This window comes from Microtus oregoni, unplaced genomic scaffold (genome assembly GCF_018167655.1).
Source record: "Microtus oregoni isolate MIOR12 unplaced genomic scaffold, Mior012 000034F_ref0000314, whole genome shotgun sequence".
NCBI lineage: Eukaryota > Metazoa > Chordata > Mammalia > Rodentia > Cricetidae > Microtus > Microtus oregoni.
The window spans coordinates 801,737-813,738 of NW_024543093.1; the positions used below are offsets into that span (position 1 = coordinate 801,737).

Consider the following 12,002-nt stretch of genomic DNA (forward strand, 5'->3'; position numbering starts at 1 on the left):
TTTCTCCGCCCCCGCCCCATCTCTCCTGGCATGTCCAGGCTGTCTGAGAACAGGAACAAAGCCCGGAGCATTGATAATCATGATTTCCTGTGGTGCCCTCTGTCTGCAGCTGCAAAGAGCCCAGGCCAGTCCAACCTCCCAGAGGCAAGCAGAGAGCTGGGCAGTAAGCTCTGGCTTTCAAAGGCCTTCTCCACCCTGCCCTAGGACCTAGGAAGAATACCCCTTCCTGTCTCTCCAACACTGACAGCTTCCAAAGCACTTTGTCCTGCATTTGAGGAGGACAATGGATGCATAGACAACTTCTGATTTTTGACCCCAATAAATGTAACCCAACTGATACGCACAGAAAGTTCTGAGAGTCAGATGTGGCCCTGTTTCTTTTTCTGTTTTATATTTTCACTTTTGACAGTTTTATCTGGTTACTTTCTCTTAGCCCCTCCCTCTGCTGGTGAACTCCCTTTTCTCTTTCCAATTAGTCTACCGCCTCTTTCTTTGAGTGCATGCACACGTGTGTGTGTGTGTGTGTGTGTGTGTGTGTGTGTGTGCAAGGAAGCTCTGTGCAGGTTGGGCTCGTCAGTGCACTTTCTTCACGCCTCTGCAAACAGTCTAGCTGTATGAAGTTCGGGGTTCTAGTTGTGGGGAAAATTGAAATTAGCGGTGCCTGATAAGACAAAGCTTAGGCCAAGTTGGGGAAATATGGGCACAGAGGTCACATGATGAGCCTGGGAGCTATGATTTGGTTAAGCAATGTTAGATACGTGTGTTTCTTCTCTCAGTTTGTTTTCTGTGTTGAAGTGTGGTTGTTCAAATACACAGGGGAGCCAGAAAATCCCTGTAAGAGTTAGTACTCACCAGAAGAGTCTATATCTTTTCCTATTTTTCTGCAACAGGGAGAAAGAGAAGGAGGGAGAGAGAGAGGGGACAGAGGGGTTGAGGGGGTTGGAGAAAGAGAGAAAGACTTGTTGCCACTAAAAAGCAAAGCCCACCTATGCTGTGTCCGTGGTTCACAGTCTTCCATAACAATGTTTTTATAATGAGGGACACCATCCGAGTCACATGTCTGAGATGGACTGTTTTACCAATTTAGTTCCCTCGTGGCAAACCCATAAAAACTACAAAAACAGAAGCGTGGGGAAAATTTCACCTCTCTGTGAAATGTTTTTAAAAGGGAGGGAAGCTGGGACATGCCTCGGTGTGTGAAGTGCCTGCTGGGCAATTTCGTAAGGACCTACATTCCGATCTCCAGTACCCATATCCATGCTGCACACACGTGGTGACCTGCTGAATCCCAGTGCTCAGGAGGCAAAGATGGACAGATCCCTGGGGCAAGCTGACTAGTGAGCTCTGGGCTCGGTGACAAATCCTGCCTTACTGTATCAAGGGGAGACTGATGGAAAGATTCCCCTTGTCAACCTCTGGCCTCCACGCACATATACACACACACCCGTGCGCACAGGGCCCATACGTATATGAACACATGTACATGTATATATGCACACATACAGAAGAAGCCTTTCCATTCAGGGTCAGCAGCCACACTTCGGTCAGCCTGACCACGAGGCTGCATTCTAAAGTTCAGAGAGTCCAAAGCCAATCTGGACCACCTCCCAAAAGGATGGTCTCAAGGATGCTGTTTTCTTTTTCAAGCCTTAGTTTCCCCAACTACGGGATGAATGAATTAGACAAGTTTATCTCCTGGAAGTCTTTCTCTATTGGTGGTCCCTGATCCTGTACTTGTCTGCACATGGCTTAGAAACTGCCATGTGGTAGAAGGCCTAGAGATTGCCTGTCATAGTAACATGACTTTCGTTTCCTTTCCACAGGGTACCACTCCCGTAAGGACAGGGACTCTCGAGGACCACAGACCTGATTTGGGGAGCTCCTTCCTGTGGCCTCATTGCTGCGCCCACTGGTTTGTCCCTTCAGCCTGGATTGGTGACACACAACCAGTGGAGATATTTCCAGGTAACGACCTGCTGAGTTTGAGGACGGCGGAAGTCGGTAACTAGCATTTTGGTAGGAAGGGTGTAATGTGCACGTTCGGAGACCACACGGAAGCACAGGGCTCACTCATCTCCCTAGGTCTGTCGTCTTTCATTAGAAGCTCTGCTTCCCAATGCTATGTCTAAGGAAAGACTCAATGAAAGAGGACACAAATGAGAACTGTCGCACGTATTCCAGGAAAACTATGGTTAGGAGGTAGGCCAAGGCCCCTGGGCATGTTTAGCTGTATTCTCAAAGGTGTCTGGGTCGCTCTGAGTGTCTGGAATATTTAGGCCTGAAGCAGTAGATTAGCATGACACATGGGGGAGGAATAGGTTAGAGCTGGTGTTTGGTCACAGTTGAAGTCCCTCCTGCCTTTTCTAGCTAAGCATATTTAGACCAGCAGAAGTCCTCTGGTAGGCAGCCCCCCCGAGGTGGGGTTTAGGCGTCCTGGAAGAGGCCTGGTTTGCATCCCGTTTGCAGTATCTTCAGGGAGAAACACAGTTTACTGTCATCCAAGGGCTCGTGTGTACCTTTCTCATCGCCCCTTTCCAGACTGCACATCTGTTTCTCTCACACCTCCTCCCTTCCTGGGTCCCATTGACATTGGACAGCGGTTCTTTTCCTATGGGCAGTGCATGGCCACATCTATTTGAATTTCTTCCTTGAATTTGCATATGATGCAGGCTGACAAACCTCCCCATTTGACTAAAGGTCAACAGGGCTTCAGCTTCCTGGGCTCGCACTTATGAGTACATTTCCCTTAGGCTGACCTGGGACACAGCAGGACAAGGTTAGGGAGGACGGAAGTAGCATTCCTTACCCTGAAATGATCACCCATGTCACTCTCAATGGTCAGTGGAGTTACCCGTCTCTACCTCCTACGCTCAGGGTCTTCTTCATAGAGCTTATCTTCATTCCCTTAAGAGCTAACGCCAGAAGTGCTTCATGAGCATACGGCAGCTGATAGAGCCCAGCTGGGGGACCGCTAAGGTATTTACCTACCTCGGTTCCCAGAATCTTCAGCCCCACACTTTCTCATTTGTTCTTTTGGTGGATAGCCTAGCCTGGGATGTCCTTCCTTTCTTCTTCCTGTCTTTTTCTTCTAGCGTGCTCCCTGAGCTGTGTGACCATCCAGAGAAGGGAGAAAAATACCGTGAATTATAATGACCCCAGGGTGTATTTGGCTTTTTGTACTGACTCTGCTAAGGTCATTGCTAAATTGCTGAGCCTGTGTCTCTACCTGTCACATGGGGACAGTGATTATTTCCAAAGCTGCCTGTGAGACCTGAAAGACTTAATCCATTGACATAGTTTCTTACTCCCAGTGAGCCATAGCAAATTTAGCTCCTTTCCCCACCCAACGTTTGTAGAGCTACTTAATCACAGCTCTAGCCCCATAATGGATTCCATGAACTGTGTGACTATAATCTGTGGGCAGACACTGTCCCCGACACCAGCAAGTCCCCAGCAGTTAAAGAAGGAGAGGCTGTCATCAGGCTTTATAGCCCAACGCTTTGGCTTCGGCCAGGGCGCCCTCCCCAGTCTAGCCTTTGGAAGGTTTGCTCTCTCCACTGCCATAAGCAACTTCAGGACCCGTCCCTCTCCCAACCCCTTGACCAGATCGCCGGGTCCCTGAACTATCAATGATAAATTCTCTTCCTTCCAGAAGCTTCTTCCCTTCAGATCAGCACATGCTTGGGGTCTAGAAGTAGGTTCGTGTGATTTGGGGCAGGCATTCAGATCTGAGACTCAGAGAAAAAGTTCAGTTCCAACTACAGTCTCCTCCAGACAGTCTCCCTTGATTTAGCTGGTAGGGGCATTTGCCAATCCTCTCCCCTCCTCCCCCTGCCTTGGCTGTCCATTCCTTCAGCAAATATTTGTAGTGCTTGTGTTATGTGGCATGCAGCAGGTGTTTCTCAGTGCTACACTAGCAGTGCAGAAGGAAACAAAGTCTCCATTTTCAGGGAGTTGCCATCTGGGTAAGGCCAGGGGTCAGGAACTGTTAGCGCATGTGCAAGTATTAGAGGGCGCATTCAGCACAATGGGGAAAATACAGCAAACAAAAATCACTAAATAAATCTGAGTAAGAGGGCCTGACTGTCCGGGAACTGGTATTGCTACAACAAGGGCTGGACTGGAGACTCCTGATGGTTATCTCAGGCGGAAAATGAGGGACAGCGAAGTGAGAAGGAATTGCTGAGACAAAGCTCCAGGGGACTGGGCTGGGCCTTCAGGGAGCTAAAAGTAGCCAGTGGGCTCTGAGCAGAGGAATGCAGGGAGAGCAGGAGGAGGTCAAAGCAGGAAAGTGTGGGAAGGGAATAGGATCCTTGAAGGCCACTGTCAGGAGGCCACTGGTGTTTCTGTCCTGGCTAACTTTCCCTGGTTCGTTACTATCCCTCTCTCCTCTCCAGTACTTCCCAAAAACCTCATCTCGAAAACATCCCCACATAGGCAGAAAGGTAAGTGCACTTACCCAATAGAGTGTCAATCATTCATTCAAAGAACCTTTTCTGGGCTCTGGCTCCTAAGACTGAAGTCTCCCTGGTGCTTGTTCAAGGCTCTGTGGGAAACCTCAGTGAGCCAGTGAGCGGTTAGGTGGAAATGAAAAGTTGCCCTACTATGATCAGAGTAGAACCAACTTGCTAGAGTAAGGATTTTTTTTTTTTTTCTCCCAGAACCACCCAAAGGTCAATTCCACTCACACATCTGGAGTTCATTTGCATAATAGGCTTTTGCCAGGACTTGCCTTCAGGCTAAGCGGAGGAGGGGGGGGGATCAATTTCATTCCTTAAATGTTTGGATCTTCTCATCAGCACTGACACTTTGTCCTGGCAGAAGTGCTGATTAGAGTCCCCGCCCACGCTGAGGTTGTTTATGGTTTTATCAGACCCTGTAGCCTGCAACAGGTAGTTACCAGCAGTAAGGCCCAACCTAAGGGGAGGTCACTGACTCAGACCCAGTGCAGCCAAAGGCCAGAGTAAAGGAACTCCCTGGGGGTGTTTTTCCTCTCAGACCCAGCCAGGAAGTCTCCAGGTAAAATTGAGGGTAGGCCGAGAAACTTCAGGGCAGGGTGTGAGGAATCTCCGTGAAGCCGCTGAGGCAGAGGCCTTGGCTGCTGGTGTGGACTCAACCTTCCTGGTGGCTGTGACTGGAATCTGAGAGATGCTAAGCTGAGGTGTCGGCATAGAGTCTCAGATACGGAGCTAGGTGGTTGGAGCTTACAGGACTGTGAAGCACTCTTGACAGATGTTAACTAAATATGGCTTCCCAGGGCTGAGGAGGTGTGTCTCAGCTGCGAAAGTGCTGGTCATGCAAATACAAGGGCTTGAGTTTGACCCTCAGAACCTGGGTGAAGCAGATTCAGGTGTGGTGACCCACATTTAATAACCCCAGTGCTATGGCGTCAGAGACAGATAGCCCATAGACCCAGGTGTGGTGGCCCACATTTAATAACCCCAGTGCTATGGCGTCAGAGACAGATAGCCCATAGACCCAGGTGTGGTGGCCCACATTTAATAACCCCAGCACTATGGGGTCAGAGACAGATAGCCCATAGACCCAGGTGTGGTGGCCCACACTTAATCTGAACACTGCAGGGTCAGAGACACATAGTCTGTAGGGCTTGCTGACCGGGAAGCTTCATCTACTTGGTGAGTTCCAGGCCAGGGGTAAATCCTGCCTCAGGAAAGTAAAAACAGAAAAATAGGGTGGTCATTTATTGAGGAGTAGAACCCTCTGTCCTACACAGACCACCCCCCAGACACACACATCACACACACTCATACACACACAGAGGCTCATGTGTACACATCCATAAATATGTGTACTCAAATGTGTGTGAACGTGAATATACACACAGACATACACACACAAACACAAATATATGTGCACCCAAATATACATGACCATCCACATATTCATTCTCTCTCTCTCACACACACATACACACATACACTCACACACACACACTTAGAGACACACATGCACACACCCATAAATATGTGCACCCAAATATACATGACCATCCACATATTCATTCTCTCTCTATCTCCCTATCTCCCTTTCTCTCTCACACACATACACACAGACACAAACACACTCATACACACTTAGAAGCACACATACACACACAAATTTGTATACCCAGGTATGCATGAATGCAAATATACACATACTCACACACACAGGCATATACATACAAACACAAATATATGTGCATCCAAACACCCAAATATACATGAACATCCACACACGTTTTCTGTCTGTCTCTCTCTCTCTCTCTCTCTCTCTCTCTCTCTCTCTCTCTGTCTCTCTCTCTCTCACACAAAGAGTCACACACTGGATGTCCTGATAGGATTGGAGTTTCAGAAAAGAAAGGCCTGCTTTCCTCTGTGTCCCTCTCCCCACCACCACCACCCAGTTCCTTTGACTGCCGACTGCTCCTCTTTCTGTTACTGGGAGACACAGTCTTCTCAGCTCTAAAGATGATTCTCTTGTGAGCCCCACACAGGCATCACAGTGGTCAATGGTCACAAGGGCCCCTCCACCCCCTGTGTGTAGGTAGTGCTGCAATAAGGTTTTATACACTGTCTTGGTGTGCCACTTATAGGCAGGCTGCCTGGCTAAGCAGAGACTAGAACTCCGGTCCTTTACATTTCCTTCAGTTAGAAAGCAAATGGATTGTTTCCACCTCTTAACCCTTTATGCACTCACGCTAAAATAGAAGTTTCCTTTTTATCAGATGGGCGTTCGTGAAAAATGTACTGTGTTTTTAACTTTGGCAATGTCCTGAGCTCAGCCTGTGAGTGCCAATAACTGGACCCATTCTAGGAGTTTGCAGGTGATTAACAGAGACAACACAGCCAATAGTGTGAAGAGCAACTCATAGACAGGAGCCCGGCCGTGGACCAAGTGATGCGGGCAGGATGAGAAGTCTGCTGTCTTCCTCCCTAGATATCAGGGAAGGGATTAGAGGGTCTGTATGAGTCGGGCATTGAAGAAGGAGCTGGAAGAGATGTTCTCTCGGTACAGAAGCACCTATAAACCGGGACTGACTCTCAGAGCTCTATGCTAGGAGTCGGGAAAGCAGCAAGAGAGCTTGTCATATACAGATCATGCCTCGACTTGCTTTTTAAAAATCCATTAGGAGCTGCCTCCTCGTCCTCCCACCTGTTCCCAACAGTGACTAACAAGCAGCAAACTGAATAATTTGCCTTGATGTCCTCTCTGACCCTATGGAGGCATCGGTGAGCATAATGAGATAAGAGGCACCAAGAAGTAGAAAGTGGATGAGGAAAAGGAGGAGGGGAAGAGAAGAACGAGGAGGAGAAGGAAGAAGAGGGAGTGGCAGCAGCTGCATTGGCCATCTCTGTCTTTCAGGTTGCACTGTAGTTCCCTGGTGGTAAAACGCAGCTTCCCAGAGGGAGGAATCTGCTGTTGCCTTGTGAGTGCACAAAGCAATCCTTCTCCCTTTCTCTAGGAGAGAGACAGGCAGGCAGAGACAGAGAGAAACAGAGAGAGACAGAAACAGACTGAACCAGACAGACAGAGGCAGAGACTGAGAGAGACATACATATGTCTATATGTGCGTGTACATGAGAGGTGTGTGCATGTCCATTCTATATACATGTGTATATATGAGTATATATGGGTGTTTATACACATTGTATTAAATAAATTCTAGAACCTAGCTCAGAGCCTGGTTTAATCAACCTTCCACTGCCTTTGCTGGCTGGAAGATGAATAGGTGGGTGAGAATTAACCTTGCCACGCACATCCTTGTTTAACTGCACCAAGGTCAGTGCACTTTGTGCTATTTTTACACCTAGAGAGAGCATTAGGGTGGGACCTGAAAAAGCTGAAGTTCAGAATGTTGACATGGCTCGCCGAAGGTCTACAGCTCTTAGGACGTCAGCATCCGAACCCTGGAATCATCTCCTCTTGTGCTGTGTGTCCTCCTTTCTATAACAGTAAGAGTTTCTCAGCAAATGAGGGCTTTTTGTGTCCTTGGGCCTGCCCCACCTCATGCTCGCAAATGCAGAACTGAATAGAGTAATGGCAGGTGGAAAGCAACACCTTGCTCTGCAGGTGTCCGCTGAGGTACTTCCGGCCCAGGGAATTCCCTGCCTTACAAGGAGACTGGATCTAGTTCCAGAAGCCCCGCAGCCTCCTATTGTAGAGTCATGCTAAACCCAGCCGGGCCTCAGTCCTCAGGACCATAAACAGCTCACCAGTGAGGCTCTGAAGGCTGCCTATGTTGCTGCCCTCATCGAGTTTCTTGGAAGACCCGTTTCCCTCCCTGTAACCGGGACATGTCTGGCTCTTGCTTCTTGGTGTCCAAGTTGTCCTGGTGGGCTGAGGTTGGAGACAGAATACATGGCGTTGTGAATTTTCTTCTCTCAAGGGAAGACTTCAGACCAAACTTTCTCTCACCCGCTGCTCCAGGGGGAGGGAGGACTTCCCTTGACAAAAGGATTTTGACAAAGAGAAAGAGAAGATGCCAGTAGGAAGGAGTGACCAGGAGAAAGGAGGGGCCAGTGCTCTCATTGGGATTTCCTATGGAGACCTAGGGGAGACACCCCGCCTCCACCTCCAACCTCCCCACCCCCATCACCTCCACACACCATGATTCCACACAGGCTCCTACTGATCTGCCCTGTCTTGGTCCTTTAATTCCCTAAATCCACCCCAGATAGCATACCCCAAGTAACCCTTTCTTGATGACCCAGCTGCAAAGGGCTTCTTTTTTTAATTTTTTTTCTAACGGTGCTGTCTCCTCGTGGTGCTTCTCAGTATTACAGGACACAGGTAGAAAAGAAATTGGAGGTCCCTGTCTTTTAGGGCTCCCAGACATATTGAGGCTCCAGGTTTGTTCCGTCTCTGGGGTGGGAACTGGGAGAGGCAGATGGGGGCATTTGGCTAAGATCTGAAGCTGAGTCAGTGTCTCTATTGGGTTACCTAAGATGCTAACACTCTGGCCCTAGGATGGAGATGTTACCTGACTTGGAATATAAAAAAAATATACTCGGGGGTTAAGAAAGGGGGCAAGCTGGCAGAGATGCCACCTAGAATGGCTGCAGCATCTCAACTAAGGACTCTTGCTTGGCCATCATGGCCTCTCACAGGAGCGCCCTGTGAGCACCCCAGCTCTTTCTTCCAGGTGTGGAGCCTGAGTATGATGTTCGTCTAGGAAGCAAGGGCGTGGCTGTCTAGCACCCATCTGTGGTTGCAGTCACACACGATACAGACAGCATGGAAACGGGATCGTGTTAACCCGGTCATTTGCGCCTACTTTCCTGGAGTCCCATATTCCAAATAGTGTGCTTCCTAGAGGCTAGGTAGAATTGGTTCAAATGTCAACCATTAAATAATTCATATGTAACGTGGCCTTCTGAGGAGCCCTCTTGAGTACGTTCTCCAACCTCTTGAATCCTGAGCTTCTTAAGAGGTCCAATGAGAAAACGGTACTAGCCACACATGTGCGTGCACACAGGCTCTCGTCCTTGAATGAGTTAATACCTGCAGATACTCCCAGTGATTACGGTAAGTACTCCTCTAGCACTTGTTTGGGTTTTGACCTGGAGCCGCTGAGATTTCCTTCCAGAAGTAGGCTTCTGGGCCGCAGAGCCATTCAGCTTTTGAACGCCTGCTCATTTGGCAGCTCTTGGGTCTAGGAAACAGAAGTCCTAGGTAGTGAACTCACAGAGATGAAGTCGGCAACAGTGATGAGCCGGCCCCGGCAGTTCTCAGTAGCCCGTGACATCCAACCAAGGGAGGACATTAGGCCACCACAGGCAGAAGTGTTCTTGAATGTAGTGATATTTCATTTGTATTTTAATAAATAAAGCTTGCCTGGAGATCAGAGAGTAAAACAGATGCCCTGGTCATTGTTACAGACCAGGCAGTGGTGACACACCTTTAGTCCCGGTAGCCACACTAGTTTGACATAGAAACTGGGCAGTAGTGGGTCATACCTCACATCCCAGCACTAGAGAGGAATATAAGCCAGGAGGAGACAGCTCTTGCTCACAGTCTCATTCTGAGGATTCCTGGAGGCAGAATCACCATTTCGCACTAAGGTGGGGTAAGAGCCAGTGGCTGGCTGCTTTGCTTTCCTGACCTTCAGGTTGAATCCCAATATCTGTCTCTGGGTTTTTATTAGTCATGCTACACTTGAACAAGGAAGTTCTCAGAGAGCAGGGCTAGAGGTTGAGGGTCAGGACAGAATCAGAAGGCCGAGGGAAGGGTGGATGAAGGGGGGTGGGCTAAGGGTGACTCAGGCATAGGGTGCTGTTGTGAACGGGAAATATCAGCTAGGAGGAGAAACTATTCAGTGGAAAATTTTTGTTTCTCTGTGGTTGGTAGGGCAGTTGCCCTGGCTGTGAATCCCCCTTTACCAGGGGAGGAGAACATAGCATGTAAAAGTGTAAGGAGAGGGAGTCTCCAGCAGGAGGGACTGCCCCAGAACGGGCCCTGCACAGGCGCCTCTTCTGTGTACAGCCTGAGCCTGGCTGGCCTGGTCCCCTTGCAGGGCTCAACAAAGACTTGCCTGTCCCTTCCTGACATCAGATCTTACCCTCAGGATTTCTCTGTCCTACCAGGGCAGATCTCACACAGTGATTATAGAAGGAACGGGAAGCGATGAATCAAGCAAAGACTGTCACAGACATCACCATGCCAACATGCTGGGCCTGCAGGGGGGAGGAAGATGGTGCCTGCTGGGGGCAGTGGACCAGCTCATGCCCGGGCCAGGTTCCAGGGGCTAGGCCACTGGTCTCAGTTCAGATTTTTTCTAGCTGCATGGTCAGGGAGTAGAAGATGCTCGGGTAGGATGAAATGATTCTTCGTACAATGGGCTGAGTCTTCTCTGCTTTCTTAATTTGTTTTTAAAGTATTGCACTGAACAAATGTACTTGTTTCTTTTGGCTCCCCACCCCCACCTCTGGGGGCACATGATCAAAGCTGGTAGCCCTGACTAGCCTAAAACTTGATTTCTTTCGAGGCGTGTGCCTCCTAAGCGATGTGGTGACGGGCATGTGTCCCCCAGGACAGGCTGAATTTTCTCATATAGGAAAGATTTCACTAGGGAGCTTTGTCTTGAAAAAATCTCATAAAAGTATACTGTGTAGAGGACTGTGGGAGATCACCTAGTGCCACTTCTATCTGATGCATGCGTGAGTGTGTGTGCATGCGTGTGTGTGCATGTGTGTGTGCATGCGTGTGTGTGCATGTGTGTGTGCACACGTGTGTGCATGCGTGTGTGTGCATGCGCATGTGTGTGCATGTGTGTGTGCATGTGTGTGCACGCGTGTGTGTGCATGTGTGTGTGTGTGCGTGTGTGTGTGTGTGTGTGTAGACACGAGAGTCATCAGCAGTGTTGGTAATGGAACGGGTGCCGACTGTAGCCGTACAAGGCGCAGCCCGGAGTGCCCACTCACGGATCTTATCCCCGTGCACATTTTAATCCATGCAAAGCGAGATTAATCAATGAGCTTACTTATAAGGCCAGATGCAAACACAGCCAGCATGGGAGCCGCTCCTCTGCAGTCCAGGGAGACAAGGATAACAAGGCAATTTGATGCTGGATTTCAAGTCCTTAATGGGGTGTAGTGGTCCCTGACCGTGAAGCACCTGCGGACAAACAGAGGCAGGGCTTGTTGTTCCGCTGTGTGGTAAGTCTGACAGTGGCTGTTGAGGCTGCTACCAGAGGCTCTACAGCAGCAAGAATCCAGAAAATTCTTAGGAAAAGAGTTTTGTGTGCATGGTTGGAAACACGTTATAGTGAATTTCTGTTCTAGAATTCTTTGTGGACAACAAAAACTGGTTGTGAGCTTGAGGAACTGAGTTTGGAACCCAGAACCCACATGGACATTCTGGGTGTGGTGCTGTGAGCATGGAATCCAGTGGCAAGGGAGGTCCTTGGGGTTCATCAGTCAGCCATTCTAGCCCAGTTGGTGGACTAAAGACGTACTCTGGGGGATGACGCATGACAAGAGTCCTCTAGCCTATACTCTCTC

At 49.1% G+C, this 12,002-nt stretch overlaps 1 protein-coding gene across 1 annotated transcript in view; it reads left to right on the plus strand.

Annotated features, from left to right (window-relative positions):
- LOC121432472 (CYFIP-related Rac1 interactor A) overlaps positions 1-12,002 on the plus strand; it is a 115,543-nt gene that overhangs the window by 41,463 nt on the left and 62,078 nt on the right. Inside the window, exon 2 of the mRNA XM_041630463.1 lies at positions 1,824-1,965. The gene's annotated coding sequence lies outside the window, so the exon portion shown is untranslated. The remainder of the gene's footprint in view (positions 1-1,823; positions 1,966-12,002) is intronic.